Source organism: Numida meleagris, chromosome 18 (assembly GCF_002078875.1).
Source record: "Numida meleagris isolate 19003 breed g44 Domestic line chromosome 18, NumMel1.0, whole genome shotgun sequence".
NCBI lineage: Eukaryota > Metazoa > Chordata > Aves > Galliformes > Numididae > Numida > Numida meleagris.
Genome location: NC_034426.1, coordinates 1,671,077 through 1,693,262, shown reverse-complemented (window position 1 = coordinate 1,693,262; position 22,186 = coordinate 1,671,077). Strand labels below are relative to the sequence as shown.

Sequence of the window (22,186 nt, the reverse complement as noted above, 5' to 3'; positions counted from 1 at the left end):
GGCTGTTTTAACAAATCAGGTCTTCCCCCAAGAGCTTTTCTTCACCTCAAGTTTCATCTTTCAGATCTTAGTGATTGCTCGGAGCCAGCTGGGGAGTGCTATGCTCCGTTCTGTGAGCCCGTATCAAACTGATGTGTGCTCTCAAAGAGGAGTTGGGCAGAGTTTGAAGTGGGCTGGGCTATGAACTGGAGCATCCCCAGCAAGGCTGATGATGGAGCGTTCTGGCACGGGTGCTTAGCACACTGAAAACACTGTCTGCGTCCTTAGTGTTGTATTGATTACCACTGAATGTAAATGGACGTCTAGTGAAATGTTTATTTTCAACCTAATGAAAGATCACAAGGAGAAAAATATTGCTTTTTGCTACTTGGCACCTAGTTCTTGCTGTCACTTACCTGGCTGCTCTTTCTTGTGTTGCCCTTTTTAGTAGCCAAAGGTACGGTAATAAAAGGTGATTGGTCTTAAATCAAATTAGCAGAACTGCTAAGTAATGCACTGTGGTTTTCGTTGAGTAAGGAAGCAGGTTTGAAAGAGTGGCATGAGGTGAAATGGGAAGCAAATTACGTTCTGCTTTCTTAAGGATGCTGTGAAAACCAATACTGAAATGCCTGTTTATTCTCCGTCCCTACCCCCTGCCCTGTGACAGCTGTTCTTAACTCTTCTAAAAAGTCATAACCATCCTCTTTATGATCTATTCCTTTTTATAACATTTATGTTGCGGGGAAAGTTGTCTAGTTGTTTTAGTGATGCCTGGCTTCTCTTCCTGGCTCTGCTATTGTCTTTGGCCCTGATTCAGCAAAGCACTTAAGCACATGATTATCTTTACTTTTATGGGATGGTACATGTGTTTACAGCTAAGCATGTGCTTAAGTGCTTTGCTGAATCAGAGATTTTGTCTGTAACCTTGGATTTATGCCTCAACCTTCTCACAAGTAAAATGAGCTTAATAGTTACCTCCAGTGATACTGTGAAACGCATTGAAAATGCAGAATGGCTTGAGTTCTTCACAAAAGGCAAAACCCAAATGTAATAGATGTGATATATTGCTTTGTTGCATTGTAAACAAGTCTGTGGTAGCTCTCTCTAGCTGGAGACATCTACTTTCTGACATTATCAGTAATCCATTACATATATTGTTCCCCCCAGCTTTGTTGTTCATGTCTTCACAGTTTATTTGTCAAAGCAGCACTCTGTCACCTTTGGTGGTGTCTTTAGACACATAGGTGTGTAACATAAAAAACTCTGTTTTCGAAAGTCTGGGCTTGGAATTACAGCTCCTTTGAAATAAATTGGGATTGTGCATCTAAATCCATGGGCAGCTTGGAAAATACCACCTTCTGGATTTGTAATAATCTGCCGGGATTGGACTCTAGCGCTGTGGCGGATGCAAGGGGAGAAGCAACTTCTAAATCCTAACAAAAAAACCCAGCAGCTTCCTTTGGTTGATTTCCAGCGTGCTAAGGACAAACACAGCTTTCAGTGTGCAGCACTTGGCTCCGCTCCGTGCAGTGCCCGGGGAAAGGATGGCCCTCGAGCTTTCCCTGCAGGTAGGGCTCAGTGCTGCAGCCTCATTTCTGAGCTCTTTGTTGCTTTGATACCTCCTTTTCTGATCTTTTGCATACATTAATCATTAGATCAATGACTCGATCAAGAACTGGCATGAACTGTGGTACCGACGTTCTTGCACTGGTTCAAGAGTGGATAGAGCCAAGAGTTAATGGCTCATACCCCAAGAACAAGCAAAGCAGTATTTTTCCTGTTAGGAGCATTTTCACTTGCTTTCAAGGACAGTATATTCTTTGTCTTATTTTACTATTATTTTTTTTTTCACTTAGGCATAATAACATAGAAATGCCATACTGCATTTTATGTAGTGCCTGTGTATAGTAATGTGACCCATTGCTTTGCTAACGATGCAGAAGCTCCTAATGAAACACAGAGATTTTAATTATATTAACATTTCCCATGTCTCATTGTGGGATTCTGTCATTCTGAATATGTCACACAAAATACAGTGTATGTTTTTGTCACACTCTTAAAGGCATACGTATAAAAGAAGATTGTATTACATTTTATTATTGTTTTCTGCACTGTGTGCTTAGATAGGCTTTGCTACCAAGAACCAAAGAAACTTTTGATATTTCGTAATACTTTTAAAAACCTATTAAAACCTGAGTTCCTGTTGAGCAAGGGTATTAGTCTTTTTCAAAGCCTTGGAATAAAATTTCCCATCCTGTCACACATCCTGTATGTACAGTTGAAAATCTTTGAGGAAGGCCAGGATTTGCATTACAGCATTTTAGAGAAACAGTAATTTTAGAACTCATCTTATGATCTTCCACATCGTTCTCGGTTGGGCTCCACAGAATCTTGAGTTTTGTATATATTTCATTTTGGATAAAAAGAAGTAATTAAATTCTCTATCTTAGCGAAGTATAATGGCCATTTGAAATAATCTCCAAAGGTAATAAACTTAGCACCAACTGACAGTCTGACCAGGTCAATTTTACCGTACGGAGAAGGCTGTTTGGGAAATTGTTTTTAATAAAGTGAGTCATAGAATGGCTTGGGTTGGAAGGGGCCTCAAGGATCATCAAGCTCCAACCCCCCTGCTGCAGGCAGGGCCCTCCAACCTCCATTTCTAATACTAGACCATGCTGCCCATGTACAGATTTTAGAAGAGCTTCTAGGATGGAAGATGGCTTTTTGAGGAAGTTTGGCTCAAAGACAAGCACAAGGGCTGTCCTTACACAGCGTCAGCCTGTCTTAGGGACTTAAACCCTCACTTCAATAAAAACTAAATTATTGCACAACAAATAGAAGAAGTAAGCACGCTTAATGCAGAGCTGCAATGCTCTCTGTTGTCTATCAAGAGATTTAATATTAATTGAGTGCTCTAAAAATAAACTCTGTGGATCCGTTGTTTGAATTTCAGTGAAGAAAAAAACGGAAGAAGGAAGGGAGATGTTCTGCATCAGTACCAGACAGCTCTCAACTGAATTCTCAGTTCATTGGTAGCACGACCGTCTCGTTTTCTAAGCATCAGAACTTTTACTGTAGCCTTTGTGGTGTGGTTATGGAGCTTCTGAAAAAAATCCAGCCTAACCCAGTAACAGCAGTATTTCATGAATTTTTAACTTGGCCTGCAGTATTCACCAAGAATCGCAGTTAGGCAGAGGTAGAGATCTGCGCAAGTCAGCTTCTGCAAGGAGCGCCTTTCAGATGCTGGGTCCTGCTCTGTGGTCTGGTGGCATTTGATCATGACAGGTTTAGCAGTTAGCTACTTGGTCCTGGCTGAATTCCAGTCTCATTTCCCAGTTCTTCCAGTGTAGCATGTCAGTCTTCCATTGCTGCCCAAGATGTTGGTGCCCCTCCGTAGATACGCATGGGAGTCCTGCTTGCTTTCTTGCTGCAGCTGAACAAAGTGAAGGTGATTCCTGATCTGTGACATGCTGGGGAGAGAGAGCAGAGGCTTTTCCAGGTTGGTGCTTTGCTGTAAAATATTTTTAGGAATTTAGTGCAGCTGAGATTAGAGTGGACTTGCAAGGTCACGTTAAAATCTTTGGTGGACAGTCTTATTCAAAGTTAAAAATAGTGTTAATTCAGCTGTGTTTATGTCCTAAATGGCTTCCATGTTAGTCACATGCTCTCTTGCAGTGAAATTGAGATCATTAAAGCAAAGTTGTGTTCCCAGCTGACAGCTAGCAACAGCCGCACGGCTGTCACCCTCTCTGTCACGGATACTTCTGTGGTGTTGCAGTTCAGGAACTTGCAGTAACAGAGGACACTGATTTCCTGATTTCTGTAGATCTTCTATTTGTTGACAGGTTCCAAAAGAACTGTCTTGCCTACTCCTTCCTCTCTTGGCCCTATTCCTGGATCAGCTGCATTGCAATGTTTGACAGCAATTGCACTTCTGATCCTTTTCCATGCAAAGTGAGGCAAGTTAGCTTCAGCTGCTGCTGTAGGTGATTAACACTGGCCTGACTCATGTCCTGCAGGTGCAGGCCAGCCGTGGCAGTTGCATCAGAGTGGTTACTGCACTTAAATAATTTCATACACCGCTTGACTTGTGCCCCACGAATACATATCTAGCGAAAGGTTTCTGTTCTTGGCAGTTGTGTCCGCACAGAGGTTTAGCACTGCTCAATTAGCACACTTTGCAGGTTTATTCAGATAAACTTCCACATTTGTATGGGTGAACAATAAGCTCTTAATGGCATTTGGCTCTGCAACTCAGCAGTTATTTCCTTAAAGCCAGTTCTTAGGTAATTGATACGGTTGCACTTGTACTCATCAGTAAGCATTCAGCTACACGGATCAAGTTAGAATACATTTATTCATGCTTTCTACAGTAGAAGAGAATTTTACACCTTTCTGAGTGTCATTCAGCCTCGTGTTACTGCTTTCTGGTGATGCCAGCTAGAACTAATTTTAATCTTACCAAGCCTGCCAGAAGATGAGTATTTTGACATAGGTGTTCCAAGGAACCTAAAGGAATTAAGTTTTTTTAAATACCCAATTTCTTCTTCTGTGCACCTGTCAGTTTTGAGAGCATTTTAATTTCAAGGCCTTCAATTTGTTTATCAAATGTATAACATCATCTAAGCAAGCAGTGCTCATAACAATCATGTAAGAGTATCTCAATCCATAACGTTTTTTGTAGTTTTAGTTGAAAGAGGCATTAAAGAGAAGCTGAAACGGAGAAGTTGGCTGCAGTGGCATGTTAAGACCTGTCACAACACAGCCAGGTAGCTGGGACATAAGTGTCAGCAAGTCCTGTCAGTCGTGTAGTGGAGGGTGACAGAGTTAGTGCGGGAGCTTAAGAGAAACATAAAACAAAACTGCCATTAAGCTTACTTCAGTAGTCTTTCCCTATTTACCTTCATGTTTATTATTTCATATGATTTCCCCTGCCAATCCTTAGAGAATATTATTAAATATAATGAATTCAGTTAGTTACAGGCCCCATATCCAGGCTTAGCCTTAGAAGATCCAGCTTCCCTTTGATCTTCGACATACCAAAATGTGTGATTATGCTATAAAAAGATAATAGAGAGAACATCAAAGGAAAGTTGAAAAACGCCAATGTGGCTTAGTAACATAACAGCTTAAGAATAGCGGCGTAACATGAAGACAACCCTAGTTACGTCTTAATGCATTTTAATATGTGCTCTGCAAGAGCACTGTAACACTAGTGTCTGCAAAACAGAAAGCTCTCCCTGCTCCAGGAAATCTTTTCAAATAGAGGATATATTTGCAAGTTATATATTACAGTTGTGATAAGTTGGGTGGAAGAAGTTGGGTTCATCTCGGTGATCACTCTGGAGACTTTGTCAGTTCATCACTGAGCTCCTGTCATTTTCCCTACCACAGTTATTCAGGGCTTTAACCTTTGAAGACAACAATGACTGTCTCCCATGGGAACATCAAAGCTGGGTTTGGCCAAAAAGGTAATTTAGGTGTACTTACTGTACCTCAAGCTAAATGTCAAACGTGATTAAACGTTGCTATCTAGTCTTGTTTTAAGTAACAAAGTACAGGAACTTAGCTCTTAGACATCTCGGTTTTGATTTTCTTTGTCTGAACGTAACGCTGTCACCCTGGGATGGCACAGCTCTTCTTCTCCAGGCAAACACATCGGATCTGGGGAGGTGGGATGCAGGCAGAAGGGAGTGTTTAATCGCATAAAAATCTCCTTTCCATAAAGGACAAAAAAACCCACCAAAAACTGTTTCTTGTCTTAAACACATCTTCAGTACTCTTATTTGCTTGTTACAGTGTCTGTCCTTCATCCAAGGGCTTTACCTGCACTTAGCAGACTGCTGGAGAAGCTCAATGTTGACAGTCCTTGAGAGTTAACCCCTGAATCCTACTCAGCTTCTGTGGGTGAACTGACAGCCCAAGCATTTGCTGCTTCCAAAATCCTCGTTCATTTCACTGTTGTTTACATCTGGACCCTTGGCCATGCAAAGGGTATCTTGTGCATCATGCAGAGCTTTTCAGATGGCATCAGTATGTTAGACAATCTTCCTTCTAAAAAAGACGCCCCAAATACCAGTAAGAGTTTGTAGCAAATGCTTAGCACCTGAAAATGAATTTGTTGGTTGCTTTTGAAAAAAGCATTCATCTACGTGGCCATAAAGTGATGCATTTCTGCAGGTTTTACCAAGCTGGAGCAGCTACAAAGTTCAGTTTTCATTACAGTGTTTGCTGTCATCCCAGACAGCGCTCAGGAATTCAGTGTACAGAGGAGTGAGCTAACATGCTTAACTTCTCCGCCAGCATTAGGCAAATATTTTTTCACGACAGGCGTGATTATGTGGTTTTTAGGTATGCAGTAGGTAAAGCCTTAATAACCAAGCTCTTTTGCCTTGGGGACAGGGAATTTATTTGGAATAAACCTGTGTTCATATTCACTGTCTGTTCCTGTGGATGTGTATTGGATCATGTTAAGAACTAACCGTTGGTATTTTTGTGACGAGGCTGCTTCCCCTGTTTCTCTTTCTTAACAGTCTTCTGAACGTCTTCTGAAGGACAGCGGAAAGCTGTTTGGATTTGCATCATTCTTGTTCTGCTTTTAATGCTTTTGTGAGCCACCAAACCTTCCCAAACAAGCCCAGGAGGCTGAAAAGGGTCAGAAAAATGATCCCTTGAGCTTTCCTTTGCCTTTTACTCCCTTTCCCCACTTCTGTGGTACCCCCAGTAGAGAGGGGATGGGTCCAAGTTTCTCATTTGTATTAATACTAGTAATTTCTGAAGAAACATGAGGCCCCACTATATTAGTTCGGTATTGTTTAGGAAAGACAGTTTATAAGCTAAGGAAGAGGTGATACGCCTTATTTTTTACTTATTTACTTAGAGGAAAACACCAGCAAGCTTAAGGTGTCCAGGGTAATGTGGTAGTGCCTGGTCCTCCATCTCAGTACAGCCCCTCTCACAGCTGAATGCTGTCTTACACTGAGGAGTAAAAATTAGAAAATAGACATTTTAGGTTGTCTTAATGGAATAATGGTTCAGTTTTGCCGATTGTTTCAATTCCAGTCTTTGGATTTCCAGAAACTTGGTTATTTGTTCAGATCTTCTCTTGTGGTGGGCAGCTGTCAGAATATCCATCTCTGATGACATTGAGATTTTGGCCTGGATCTATAATGGAAAATGGGGAACTGTGTTTCGCTTCTTTTTGGTAACGGGTGACCAAGCTGAAAATTTCAGCAGATAATCAGACAAGCAGTAATGGGGGATGGATTTTCCACTTCTAAAAATAAAATGTTGTTTGTAATTAAGTATACTTATTTACAGTTTTAAAAGTTAGTATGTTTCTTAATGGGAAAAAATACTAGAAACCATCCCCACAGTGAAGGCATGGCTATGGTAATATTCGTTACCGTCTTGTAAAAGGCTGGGCCTGGTCCTGCACTGGTGCCATGCTTGAAGCAGTGGGGGAAGGCCTACAAGGCAGCAGACTTTGAGATCAGGGCCCCCGATGTCCCCTCCTCTGCTATGGGGCAGAGGAGAATCAGGCTTTTACCTTGTGTTTCCCCCTCAGACCTCTGGTTCACAGAGAGATTCATATTTAGGAACTGATGTGGTGAAGTCAAAGCTGTGTCCTTTTAGCATGCTGTGCCCACACACCTCTGCCCTCTCCTCTGTGGCGGCCTTGAGATGCAGTCAGCTGCTGGTTTTGAATACAGTTGATGTAGTTCTAGTCTGCTGCTTTAACGAATTGTAGAATCGTGAGATAATTCTGGTTGAAGGGACCTCAGGCAGCCTTTTGCCCAACCTCCTGCCCGGGCAGGGTCAGCTGTGAGACCAGAGCAGTTCTTGGTCCTACCAGGGCTTGAAAATCATCGCTTCCCCCCATCTGCTGACTGTGTCACTGTTGATATTGTGCTGGGGGGCACTGCTGGCCCATGCATGGCCACCTCGTGTCCCCAGGGCTGTGCCCCACTGGGAGCTTTGCAAAGGGCTGATCTTACTCTACACAGGCATGTGGGCATGTCGCTCACTCAGCCGCCTTACAGCCTGAGTAACTTGAGAGAAGATTGTCTTTTCTTTAAATGCGCAAAAAAAAAAAAAAAAAAGGGAGGAGGGGAATACTGTTTTACTTGCTGCAAATGACTGTAAAAGACCTGCTGCATCTCGCCCCGGAACAAGTAATGTCCACCTTCCAGTGACAAACAAAAAAGGCAGCTCACAGTCAGCACTACCTGGACTTAGCAGGGATGTTCCTCTCTGAGCAATACCATCCTCCACAGCTTGCCAAACATTTTAAATAGGACAGCGCTCTTCCTTTCCACTTTCTCCTTGAAGTCCTCATACCCTTTGAATGTCAACATCTGCGAACATTGGTAATTTTAGTATAGTGATTGATGTGTTTATGCCAAGATGATGTGTTCAGAACAGACACTACAGTTGCTGGACTTTGCCTGCCTGAGACAGACATGGAAAGCATGGTGCTAAAGAAAAGCACAAGCAGTGGGGTGTAGAAGAAAAGGCAGAAGATTGTGCTTTGAACAGTGCACATCCTTCTGTTTTCTGAAGTTGCAGTTTTCTTTCTGTTGCTGGAGATTGACCTGTTGAATATGGATACAAACAATAGTTTGAAATAAAAGCAAAAATAGGGCAGATTGTATTAAAATTGCCAACATCTAGAGAGAGTGTGTTTATTAAGCCGTACACCTAAAGGGGCCCAGTAGCATGCATGTCAATAGGTACTGGCTACAGAGCTCCATTTCCTCCTTTGCTGTACCTTGTTGTTGAGAAATGAGGAGGGTGCAGCTGGGAGGGAGCTCGGCGGTGCTGCAGATGAGGCTGTTGTGGCTTTAAGACCTGCAGTCAGTAGGTGGTAGTGAAGATGCGGCGATGGGAGATGGGCAGGCAGTCTCCTAATGCCTCGTTAGCCACTTTGATTTTGGGTGGAGGATGGGCGAGGGGAGTGGGAAGAGCTGTGGTCTATTTGGGGAAAAAAATATCACAGCCTATTAGTTAGAAGCAATGAAATGGAGACAACTTCAGGGACTCCATTAAGTGCAGTGTGTTTAGGCAGACAGAGTCCCCAGGTGAGGAGTGCTATTCTGGAGGATTGTGTACTGCAAAATAATTGGACTTGGGAAATCAACTGGGCTTCAGTGGCCTCATGTAGCCAGATACTGGGAAGGAATGGGGGGGTAGAACGTTTCCTTTTTCTTACTTCTTTTTTTTTTTTTTTTCCCTTCTACTCTAAAGGCTGCAATGAATACAAGGAGGAAACATCATGCTAGATAGATTTACTGTCAATAGTTGTTTGAATAATACAAACAATGGCTATAATTAAATTTCATTTTGGCAGGGGAGTATTCGGAGCATGTCATCGTAACACCAGCTTGTAGTATATTATTCTCTTGGCATCGTGGACTTTTCCTGTTGCATTCACTGAATAGAAATGATCCAGAATTCAATCAGAAAAGGCTGAATCTGCAGGGATGCGTGTTAATGCATTGATATGTCTAGAATCAGATTCTTAAATAAAACATCCCTGCTTGTTTATTTATTTATTTACTAAAGAAGATAAATTGGAAATGGCAGAACAAGTTGAACTAGAGCAACTTTTTGCACCTAGAGCAATTGGTAGATAAAATTATGTTGACAGTGTTACTGAAGGGCTCCAGCGCATACATGAATCACAAGTAATGGCTGTGTCATTTCTTTCAGGTGAGCAAAGTCACTGCTTAATATGGTAAAAGTCATACTGTGCCGAGCCCCAGCACTCCCATGAACGTGTGTGGGAAGGATGCCATGTATTGCCATTGCCTCCTGCTAACGCCGTGACCAAGTAGTGACATTTTATAAAAAGCAACAGGGCTGAAATGCAGGTTTTGTCTTGTCTAATGTGTTTTAAGAAGCGTTGTGAGGCATGAGTATTATTCAGTAAGTGTAAGCCATAAAGCTGGCATGTTGGGGCTGGTTTTCATTGATGCTGGGTGTGAATGAGAACCAGGCCCCTGTGCTGGTGGGTCTGTGGGTGGGTGGGAGCCTATCACTCAGTGTTAACAATTGTAAAGGTGAGAAGAGAAGCAGATTTGTTGTAACAAATGCCTCAGCCCCTCAATGTTCTTACTAGACATTTGCTCTGCTCTGCTACTGATAGCTACAGAACCTCAGGTATTAATTTGGTCAGTGTAGGCAAGGCTTCAGAAAATAATGTGTTATTGAGTTAAAAGGCAAAATGTAAGATGCTATTGGATTAAGAATGTGTATGCTGTAGTGTAAGTTAATGGAACAGTAATAGTGAGAAGTGACCTTCTTCCCCTCCAGAAATGGAAAAAAAGCAACACTTAGCAGTAGAAAATAAGATGTGAACCTTTGAGAGTAAGGTCACTGCAACTCCCAGCATATGTGGCCCTGCAGTAATAAAAAGCTGTCTGTGGCAAACCAGTGCATCACTCGTTACTATCAGTGCATAAACAGGATTGTATTATATTGCCCTGTTCCTCTATTAATAGCTAAGTACTTTACAATGTGTCTCTTCCTTAAAATACAAGTTGCAAATTAAGAAAACACTTGTGTGGAATGAAAAAGGGGCATAGTATCTTAGTCAACAGTAATCTTCCTTTTTTGGCTTGGGTAATGTAATTTATATGGCATTGCTATTTCACCAAGAATAGGAGCAGAGTTATCAGCTCACGGCAAGCAAAAAGAGCAGAACTTAGGGAAAAATACAATTCAAGATTGCATTTCCTGGGTGCGGGGTTTTCTTTAGGCCGGCTAGAAGACAGCAATAATTAGCGTATGCATTTCCTCATTAAAATATAATTAGTGAAGGCTTTGTTCCTTCAAGATGCTGCAAACAAGGTTTATTACATTGCGTTATGTCAGTGTAGTTTACCAGTAGCCAGATGTTATATATGAGTTTAAAGATGCATAAACAGAGTTTGTCTGAACGCAGTCTGCCCTTTATTAAAGCAAGAAACAGGTTGGCATTCTGATTATCGTGTGTGTTTAAATAGGGTTGATCACTGACAAGTGGATGTTTGACTGTAGCTTCTCTTGGAAAACACTTGCTATCATAGTGCTAAATAAATTAGTGTTTCCATAATCAACTGAAATGGTACAGCAATCACTTCTGGTTGCTTCTTCACTGTAGAGCAGATTTAACTTCGTCTTGTGTTTTTGAACATGAGTGTTCATGGAGTGGCCCACACCTATGTATATTCCTGATTGTTAAAGAAGATCAAATTCAAGGAACCCTTGCATGACTTACCCAAATATTTTATATTATATCTCTGTGTATTACATAGTCTCAGTTAAAACTGTCATTGCTTTATTCACCATTTGTCTCACTAGAGCATCTACCCCATATTGTTTAAAGAACACTTACCAGCCATGTTTTGCTGTAGTAACCATCAGTTGGATCCACATTTTACGGTTACATCAGTATCTAAAAAGATGTCTTAAAAGAGAAGAAAAGAGCATCTTAGATTTGGAGAGAGGAAAATGCGTTGATGACCATTTCATCTTGAGTGCATCCTTAGCCCTACAGTGTCTACGCGGTGGATGACATTGCTTTAAAAACTGACATTGGTCTTAGTGTGTGTGTTCGGATGTGTGGGGGAAAGCAGTCTCCAGATGCAGAAGCACAAAGACAATATATTTTGCTGTACTTAAGACCAAAAGCATTTACTCCAGTCTGAATCCCAGAGTTCTCCAAGGTTTCAGTTTGAGGTTAAGCCAAGGTTCTATTTGGAGCTGATAGAGAGTCTCCAGAAGCATTTACAGACAGGTTCTTCATCACTGCCTCAAGCTGGAGAGGACTTATGAGTATAATTGCTCCATTTCTGTTTGCAACAAGACCCCCAGCTCCCCAAAATCTCAGCTTGTGCATGTTGGCTGCGCAAGGTACTGAATCAGTTCTTCCCTCCCAGCAATCTCTTCCTGCTGGTACTTCCCAGTAAACTTTCTGATATACTTGGTTACTCAAATGAAAGTACTTTTCTACTGTGATTAGCATCTGTTTATGGGATGGTTTCTGTTTTTCATAATTAGATCCAAAGCAGAAATGCAAAGTCTGCTGTGTAAAAGGATAATGAATCTTTATTGCACCAGTGCAAATCAGATTTGTGCAAAAGGCCCTTTGAAAAGAGTAATAAGCAGAGACATGTATTTAAGTCACCAAGATTAGCCTCTAGCTTTTATATTTTCCTTTTTTTATATGGAAATTAAAACCACCCAGTGGATTTTGTGCGACTTTTCCTGCCACTCAGAAAGATTTTAGCCTTGACCTTCAGTTTGGTACGTGCCAACCCCACCCTCCTTGTGGCCAAACCTCTTAAAATATGTATTTTTGTAGGTGCAGAAGTAGAGATGGGCTTTGTCTGCTTTCTTTGTGTGTCTTCAGTAGCAATGAAAAGTGGGGAGGAAAGGAGCCACTTGAAATGTCCGAGATAGGATCTAATCAGCCTTCCCAATGTCCATTTAGCACACGCTGTAACATTTTAAGCATCTCTTGGCCACTCTCTCAGAAGGGAAGGCTCATGTCATCCCTTGTATTTTCCCATTGTACACATCATTTCCTGGCGAATGCAGGATTTATTCCCCAGCTAAACCCTTCTTGACAGGTTTGTTATCTGTTCACCCGGTCGGCGAGCCCCTGAGAGGCAGAGCATAGCTGTTAGAGAGAGGGAGAGGGGGAGGGAGGAAGAAAGGACTGGGAAGCAGGGCAAGGAAATGTCAAGCGAGCTGCCAAGGATGGATATTATAGCTGCTGGGGACCTTAGAGAGTATCATGTGTCTTTTGTGTCTATTTTACAGTCAGTGCTTCATGTAAGATGGCAGTCTCGCCTGGACTGTGCTTAGTATTGATTTACTCCCAGGCAATGCACAGACCATTTTAGGAGTACATGGGAGACCAGAAAAAAATCTCTCCCTCCCCCCCAGCCCTCAGTTTTTTCTATAAACAAACACGTCTAAAGTGGTTTCTATTACATTCACCATCCTTGCGTTTTTTTGGGGGGGTTGTTTTGGTTTTTTTTTTGCTTTTCCTTTTTTTTTCCTTCCAAATTAGCAGATGGTTGTACGGAAGGCAAATCAATCAGAGGCTGCTCAATGAATAATAGATCCCGAGAAATTAATGTGGCTTATGATCTTATAGATAGACTTCAAATTCTGCAGCCTTCTTGACTTTTAGAGAGACAGAGCTCATCCAACCCAATACCTTTTCCTGGCACAAAGCAACCAAGAAGTAGCAAAAAGGTACAAGCAGATTGACTCGGAGAACTTTTGTACCACTCGCATAATATATAGTCCTTATTATTTCCCTTCTGTTATTTTCTGCAGTTGCTGTTCAGCACTTGGAGCAGTATGTTCAATGGGAAAGGCAGCCTTATGGCTGTCTGAGCAGCCGGCATCTGCTCAGCTGTTTGAGCAAGCTGAGGCTGGGTGCGCTTCCCTCTGGCAGCCCGACTCCTTCCTGCTGCTGGGCCAGCAGCCGCTCAGCGCCGTCATTCTGTGCTGCATGGTGAATGTCTGCATCTGGAGCGTTCCACTTGGGCTCTGGCTTCTGTATAGCGGTGCTCTGCATCTTGTTGGGGGTGTGCTCCAGGTAGGGCCGCTCCTGTGCGCGCAGGCGTTTCACATCTGTTTGCATTTATGCTCTTCTGGTATGTAGAGATGAAAATAAGTGGAACGTTGTTGGTTCAAAGGGTTACCAAGGTTGTCATATTTGTCTGGGTGCTGAATTCAAGCAGGATTATTTTATCAAAGAGCGGGCTGTGTGTAGTAACGTGTGGGTTTTTTTAAGGCTGTATTGAACGTTGAGCATTCTCTGGGTGCAGCAAACTGAGATGATTCTGCGCGCTGGGAGCAGGGGAGTAGGAGTTTGACAGGCAGCCCCAGGGATGCGCACGCTGGGGACAGAGCAAGCTGGGCTGTGAGCACCATATGCTGCTTAAAAAGTCTGTGCGGGGGAGGATAGTGCTGGGACAAGATGGGCTGTCCAGGGAAATGATGGGAAAAGGATCTGCAAATCCACTTCAGCTCAGTGCCTGCGGTGTGGGGAAGCGTGCCAGTGCTGGCTGCCCAGCGCAGGGCGACGTGCATGGAGCTGGGGGTGCTGGGGGCTTCCCAGCTGCTCCAGGCACGGGGAGGCTTCATTGATTTCTGTTGGTGAAGAATATTGACAGATTTAATAGGAGATCATTATAGGAGTGAAAGATTCGGCTTGAAAGGTAGAGACCAAGGAAAAATGTTCAAAGCGTTTCACATATGTTAATTAATTTAGCGAGCAATGCTTTTTTTTTTTTTTTTTAATGAAGGCATGCAACAAGTTAGTGGAAAAAACCTGGGAATAAAGAGTCTTGAGCTTTTTATTTTTAGTTTTATAAGAAACCATGGCACTTTACTCAAAAATTCCTTTGGAGGGCTGCAGTACGAGGAGTTAAGTAGAGAGATGTTACCAAAACACTCCTATTGCGCTCTATCACAGTAGCACGCATCCTTTCTCTTTCTCCTTTTAGAAGTGAGAACAATTTGTTTCAAAGTCTCATTATTTCTAACTGGCTGCCTCATTAAGCAAGCACTGTGACGGCAGCAGAGTCTGTGATTATAAACACCAGGACAATATGTTACTGTGTTTGTAACTCCACAGATAGAAGAAAAAGAAATGTTTTTCCACCCTTCTGTGTCAAGTTTTTTTTTTTCTCCTCCTCCTTTCCCTCAATCCCTCCCAAGCTAGTTCTAATACTGAAGCATGTCACTTATAATCTGCTAATTAAATCATTTCACTCCATTTTATATAATTTTTAATTTAGCATTCATTTTCAACTTAGCTTTTGGCTTCATTTACTGATAATAAACAGCATTGCACACAACACATGTTCCTCAAAACAGTCATTCACACACATACAGATGCCAGTAATTTTGCCAGTATGCCATGCGTATAAATATTAAATATAACATCCCACCCTCATTTTACTCGTGATTGAATGTGCATGTTGCTGTTTCATTGTACGACACACTGTAATAATGCAAAACATGACAAATTTGGATGACGAGTCTTCAGGTCTCTGTTACTCACTAATGCTGGACCTTTGGAAACGTGCTGGGTTTGCCATGCTGCGCCAGCACCGAGGCAGCTCTGCCCACCCTGAATGCTGGGATTTGACCTGACTTCGTTGTTGGTCCATTGGCTGTTTTTAACACGTCCATCTGTTGGTTGTTTTTTGGCTGTTTTGAGGTGGATTGATGGCCCAGAGTGAAAGGATGACGTTTATGGGACCAGCCTTTGTCTGCTGGGGCCAGGCATTGACAGTCCAGTGGACTAACGTAAGCCATGGGTTCATTGCCTTCTAAAGCCTGATTAAGCTAAGTGCAAATTTTTAAGGCTTCGGTTGTTTAAAAAAATGAGAAAAGTTTCAAAATTTCTGTGCCTTCATTTGGGGCCCTTCCTTAAGACACTCAGTGTATGTTATTGCAACCGATGCTGAGCCCTTTCAGGCTTCGTTGGAGGTGTGAGTATTCAGAACATCTGAAAGTTAAGCCCTGCTATCTGGAGATTATCCCCCACTGCTGCAAAGCTGCATTTTTCTTTTTCATGAATCATAAAAGCCCTCTTGGTACGATCAGTGTACCTCTCCATGCCTCATACAGAACTGTAGTGCTGTCTGTTGGACATGCCAGAACAAGTGCTTCCAAACGAGTGCTGCATTTCATGGTGGTCATTAAGGTTGGAAAAGACCACTAAGATCTTCATCCAGTCCAGCCGTCCACCTACGGCCACTATCACCCACTAGACCATGGCTCTAAGTGCTGCATCCCCACGGTTCTTGAGCACCTCCAGGGACGGTGACCCCATCACCTCCTTGGGCAGCCTGTGCCAGTGCCCGACCATTCTTTCTGGGAAGAAGTGTTTCCTAATATCCAACCTGACCCTCCCCTGGTACAACTTGAGGCCATCAGCTCTCGTCTTATTGCTGTTACCTGGGAGCAGTGGCCAAACCCCGCCTCACAACCACCTCTTTTCAGGCAGTTGTAGGGAGCAGTGAGGTCTCCCCTGAGCTCCTCTGCTCTACACTGACGCATCCCAGCTCCCTCAGCTGCTCCTCATCAGACATGAGCTCCAGAGCCTTCACCAGCAGGTGCCCTGATCAATGAGCCCAGACCAGGCATGTGATGGGTTCCATTCCGTATTTAATCCTGTATGTTGCAGTATCTCACAGTCATACTGGGTGCAGCATATTGCTTGCCAGTGCGGTGACAAAGAAGGGACAGAGCTACCAGTGGGAGATAACGACAGTGCATTATTTTCTAGCTCTCCAGAATATATGTCGAGGCATCCAGGGTTTACAAGGTACCCAGCCTCCTATTTGTAAAGGCAGAGCAAAGGACAAGAGCCAGGAGTCGCCAGTGGTGGTATATGGCAGTGCTTTGAAGAGCACTGCAGGGAAGTTAAAAAGGTAAAGCTCCCCCTCATTTATTTGAGCTTGTGAAAATTGCCATTGCTGCTGGATCCGCAGCTCCAGAAATGGATTTTCTCAGGCTGCAAGGTCAGCGTGCCTCCCACCGCTCCCACCCCAGCCCGCGTGTAACAGGAGAGAAGTAATATCGCGGACAAGATGTGCTGCTGGTACTTGCTGTTCTGTTAATTAATCACCAAACCACTTTCCATTATTTCCTTTTAATTATAACGTTATTTGACCATTCAGATTTGTACTGATTAAACCATCATTTAATTGACAAAGTGTACCGTAATGCTAATGTTTCCTGTCAGCTTAAATTACACACGTGGCACCTCGTTTTCCGCTGCCACAGATGAAAGGGAACGCGGCCTTCGCGCCGGCAGCACCGCAACCCAGCGCCCGCCGGACCCCAGCCTGAAAGCGATAATGATGGCCGTAATTAGCAACCATGCAAGAAGCTGCTCCGTAGAGCTGCGAGTCGGATCCACAGAAGCAGCATCTGCTGCAGATACTTCCTCTAGAAATCAGGGCAAGGGAATCTATTCAGATTTCCAGGAGCGCTTGGTGCGATGGTTCCTTGTTACTTTGCTCATCATATTGTATTATTTTTAACTGAGTGGAACATTAGCCTGTCTGTCTTTTCTCAATCTCTCTCTCTTTTTTTTTTTTTTTTTTTATTTTAACAGATTTGTTTTCCGCTCAATTAGACTTGTGATCACAAGAACACAAAGTAGTATTTTTCTCCTTCTGGAAAGACTCTTACAGTGTGATGGGCAAATTGTCAGGAATAATTATACCAAATGGCGGCAGAAAAAAAGTGGTAGGAAAGATCTCTCCCTGCTAGTGATACGTTTTATTTCAGACGCAGTGAACATCAAGCGCATTTGTGACAAGGTGAAACTGGCAAGTGGAGCTCTGCCATGGTTTTATTTTTAATTGCTAGTAAACTAATTAGCCGGCACAAAATGTCGTATAAACCACACATACTTGCATACAAAACCGAACAAAGCGGATTGCGGTTTTTTCAGTAGAAGAAAAGAACGGGACGTGAATTAGCTGAGGAGCAAAGAGATCTTACAGACACTTTAACGTGCCACCTGTCCTGCCAGAAGGGCCTGAGATTTCTGTCGTTGTTGGTGCTGAGTTATTTTGAGAGGATTTAAAGTTACTCTGTGCTGTTGGTTCAGTAAATGACGCAGTTCCCTTCAGCATCGAGGCTAGCAAAGACCTCTTCGCTGCTTCCCTCTGTGTGGTTCCAGGTGAGCACGCACACTGCTGTGGGTGGACATTTGCAGCTGAAGAAAGACGGTATAAAGCAGAATTTTGTCTTTAACCTTCACAATTCACCTGGGCTCACGTCTTCAAAGCAGGCACATAGCAGCCTAAGGCTTCTACCAAATGGTGGCTAATCTCTCTCAGCCCTGAACTTTATTGGAAGACAGCAAAGGTCAGGCTCCTCAGTGGCACAAATGACTTATGGAAATGGAAGCTGGGTTTTAGATTACTAACGCTGAATTTTTTTTCCATCTAGTTTGAATTTTCAGAAAACTCCAGTGTGAATTCCCAGGGATTGGTAGAGTTTTAATCCTTCCAAGGTTTTTTGTTTTTTTTTTTTTTCCCTTGCATAATTTTCAGCTTGAGAGTCTTAAGAAAAAATATATTCTGAAATGAGTCCATTTAAATTAAAGTAAACTGGAATAGGTAGGAGTAGCGGAGTAGTATTTAACCTATCCTTCTCCAAATGTAATAGACCAGATGTTCATTTGTTGTGAGTACAGATTCCTTGAATTCAGTGGAACTGTGTTACTTTATGTTATCTGATATCTACAGAAATAGCAGCATCCATGTGGTTTCTGTGATCAGTGTATCGGTTGCATCCGCATCTCCTATTTTTAAGTGACATCAGATTGATTTTAGAGTTCTCAAGTGAGTAAACGTTTCCCCCCACTTGAACTGTTTTACAAAGTAACTACACGGTCGTCATAACTCAGTTATTTCTGGCCATGGAAATATAGATAGGCATGTGGCATTCCTCCTGCAAAGACAACATCTGCCCGTCTGCCTGTGTCTTAGGAATACTAATAGGATGCCAAACATGTTCTGTACTTGTATGATGTGGCCCTCCATGGATTGCTCAGTTAACAACTGGTAAAGCAGTAAGCCGTCTGTATGTACTGGATATCAACTTTTGGTTTTACGCCGTTTTAAATAAGACAAGTTTTCCTGATTTAGTTATGTGCATTCTACAAGTTTACAATGTAAATTGACGTACTCCTGTTGAGATGTTAAAAAACAGTGAAAACACCACTCCAGAAGATCTCAAGAAGAGATCTTGGGGTGTATGCAGTAACTTTGTCACTTTTTAAATGTTTGCACTTGTATAAGCCAGCAGCTGGCTTCACACTAGGGGTAAATCACAAGTGGAATTAACTGTTCTGTTTGCAGTGAAAATCTGAGGGTGCGCTGTTTTTTGTTTTTTTTTTTCTTTCACTTTTTAAAATATGTGGATAAAAAAGCCATACTGTTTGTCTGTAGGTTAGGAAAAGGCTTGGAGTGAGTTACTGATGGAATATTTATTCCAAAGTGGACTTCTGCTGAAGTCAGTGAACAAAATGAATAGTTTTTGTGTACCTTCTAAGTACGTGTTTTAGTAGCCTATTAGGGCTCCCTGAACCAGCTTTAAATGGCCCAAATATTTATTTGCTGCTTGCTCTGTCAGATCTACAGAATCACAGAATCACAGAATGGCTTGAGTTGGAAGAGACAACAAGGATCATCAGATTCCAAGCCCTCTGCCACAGACAGGGCCACCAACCTCCAGATCTGGTACTAGACCAGGCTACCCAGGGCTCCATCCAACCTTGCCTTGAACACCTCCAGGGATGGAGTATCCACAGAACAGTGGGTTTTTCTTATATCAGTGCTCAGGCTCAGTCATGTATGTGGTTTTATCTTTTCGCTCAGTATATGAAGTTTTAGTGGCTTTTTTATGCACCTTGTCTGGAGGAATTGGACCATACCAGTCCAGTGCAGAATTAATGACTTAAATGTGTAAAAGCCGGGGAAACATGCCCACATCGTGTGAAAATCTATGCATTGGTTCTATCTGTATGTTACTGACAAATGGGAATATCTTTGTTTTAAGTAGGATCCTTGTTTCCAGCTTCTCCTCCCTTATCTACAGGTCACTCAGCTCTTTCATAGAGACACGTGCTGGTGTTCGGGCTCACCCATCACTCTGGTTAAGCTGAATGCTGTGACTTCCCAGCAGGAACCGATCTAGGTTTTCCTGTTAGATGAAGGCAGTGCCTTTCTCACACAGTACAGAATCCCTTGGGGTATTTCTTCAGGTGCCATCCTTGTGTAGATGGAAAAACAAAGCACTCTGGGAATCATGCAGCTGACTTGGGCCGAGGCAGATGAAGCTGTAGGCTTCTCATGGAGTCACTGGGGAAACAGTCGCACCAATAAAACACCTGTAATTGCTCCTGGAGGAGCTCCATCTCTGGCTGCAGCACTGTGGAGTGCTGTCCTTGGAGACAACTCAAATCAGTGAGGGAAATCTTCGGTGCAGGAGGAAACGGGACCCATGGGGCACAATCATCCTCGCCATCAGTGCTGAGAGCTGGGGTCAGCCCACCTGTGTCCTGCAGCACGGCAGCAGGTGAGCCAGGCTGGCTGCAGGGGAAGGGCTCAGTGGTTTTCCCCTGTGCCTAAGGTGAGGAGCCTTTCTCCCAGCTGCACTGGGTCGGAGATTGTTGTCTGGAAGGACCACAGAGACATGGAAGCACCATCCCCTCTGTGCTGGGCTGTGATGTAGCACAGGGTGCTCTGGGGTTGTCTGTTACGCAGGGGAAGACATCTCCCTGCCCTGAACCACCATTTGTTAGCTCTGTGTTCCTTATTCCCAGTTCTTCTTTCGGATGCTGAACAATCAAAGGTTTTCCCATGGATTTTCTTAACAAAAAACTGATTTGCATGATTTACATCAGACTGGCAGGAGTGACTGCCCAAATGGCTCTGACTAGAGGAAGTACATCCAATTATACCTCCAAACCAAGTTTCTTTTGGTTTCAGAAAATTAAAAGGGGACCGTCACAAGTTACTTCGGGCCATGGTTAGTGGGCATGGTGGGGATGGGTTGGCAGTTGGACTTGATAGTCCTAGCGGTCTTTTCCAGCCTCAGTGATTCTGTGGTAATAATCAGTTTGGAGTGTGGGCTGACTGTGATTATGTAGCCCAGCGAAGGGACAAGCTTGGTGCTGGGCATTTGCTGTACAGGGTTAAAGCACTGTCTGTCCCAAGGCCTTGCTCAAGGTTATATTTGATTGTATGATTCCCGGTGACTTCCACTGAATAAGATCACAGCGTTCACCCTCTCTCTGAAAATCAAGGCAGTTTTCTGTTTTTTTTTTTCTTTTGGGAAAAAATGAACAAGTAGAGCTGTGTGTTCCTTATGGGAAATGGAGACAGGACTGAGAGCTGAGTAATACAGAAACTATTGTAAGCGAAGTCCCGTTGAAAATGGAAAGTATTTAATATTTTCAATGGAAAATGGACTTTCCATATAGTTTCTGTTGCCAGAATCTCCACTGTTGCAAAACTAATAGACAAATCTGAAGGCTGTGTATTTTGTTTTTAGGCTGCTACGAACTGCACTTCCCCAAAGGACTTGGAATACTGTGTAATTTCTTCTACTTACCAACCCTGCTGTAGATGAGGGTAGGTGTTAAGTATGGGTGACATTAACATAGTGAGAAAACAATGCTATAGGTTCCCAGGAAATAATAAATATAAACATAACCAGAAAACCACTTGGAAAAAAAGAAAGCATTGAGCTTGAAGTATTTATGTTGTAGGAATTCTGAAGAGCATAAAGGAAATAAAAAAAGAGTTCAGCCGACAATACTGTATCACATTCTGTCTTACATGGTGTGGGTGAGATCGCCCAGAGGTTGCAGACCCACGTGGGGAGAGGTGAGTGTGCCCCTGGGGCTGTGTTTGTTGCCTCATCTTTACTGTCTGGAGGTTTGTCATCATTGCTGTGTCATGATCTTGATATGCCGCCTATATTTGGATGCTGCATAGATGTGCCATCTGCAGGGAAAGGGGTAGGCCCTTTGAAGGAAGATGGGGAATGTACAGATTTCATTTTTAAGTGGATGCTTACTGTGGTGAGCACGCTAACAAGGCCCCATATGAAGAACTCTTGAATAATTGCTCTTTTCACCTGGCCCCTTGGCTCGAAAAAATATGAAATAAATAAAATGAAGTTGTTAAACATATTCTTGGTTCTGATTCTCAATCAGATTTGATACATGGGAATCGTAGAATCATTAAGGTTGGAAAGACTGCTGAGATCACCTAGTCCAACCATCATCGCCACCATACCACTAAACCACATCACTCAATGCTGCGTCTACCCTTTTCTTCTTTAATTGAGAGTGAGAAATAAGTGGTAGAGATACCAGATGAACAGCTTCATCGGTCTCTGGGTGGTAGCTAGCTGGAACCTCATTTTTCTTGTCATTGTGGTGCATTCAAGAAACATTTAGATGTTGTGTTGAGAGACATGGTTTAGTGGGGTTATTGGTGGTAGGTGTATGGTTGGACTGGATGATCTTGTAGGTCTTTTCCAACCTAGCTAATTCTATGATTCTATGATTCTATCTGTCCCACCTTGAGACCAGGCATGTGTACTAGCTGAGCGTCCTCTGCAGGGCCGGGCTGGGCTCAGTATTTCTGCCTCTGGG

At 42.9% G+C, this 22,186-nt stretch overlaps 1 protein-coding gene across 6 annotated transcripts in view; it reads left to right on the top strand.

The window, feature by feature from the left end:
• AUTS2 (AUTS2, activator of transcription and developmental regulator) overlaps positions 1-22,186 on the top strand; it is a 670,249-nt gene that overhangs the window by 321,879 nt on the left and 326,184 nt on the right. The gene's annotated exons all lie outside the window — the stretch shown is intronic.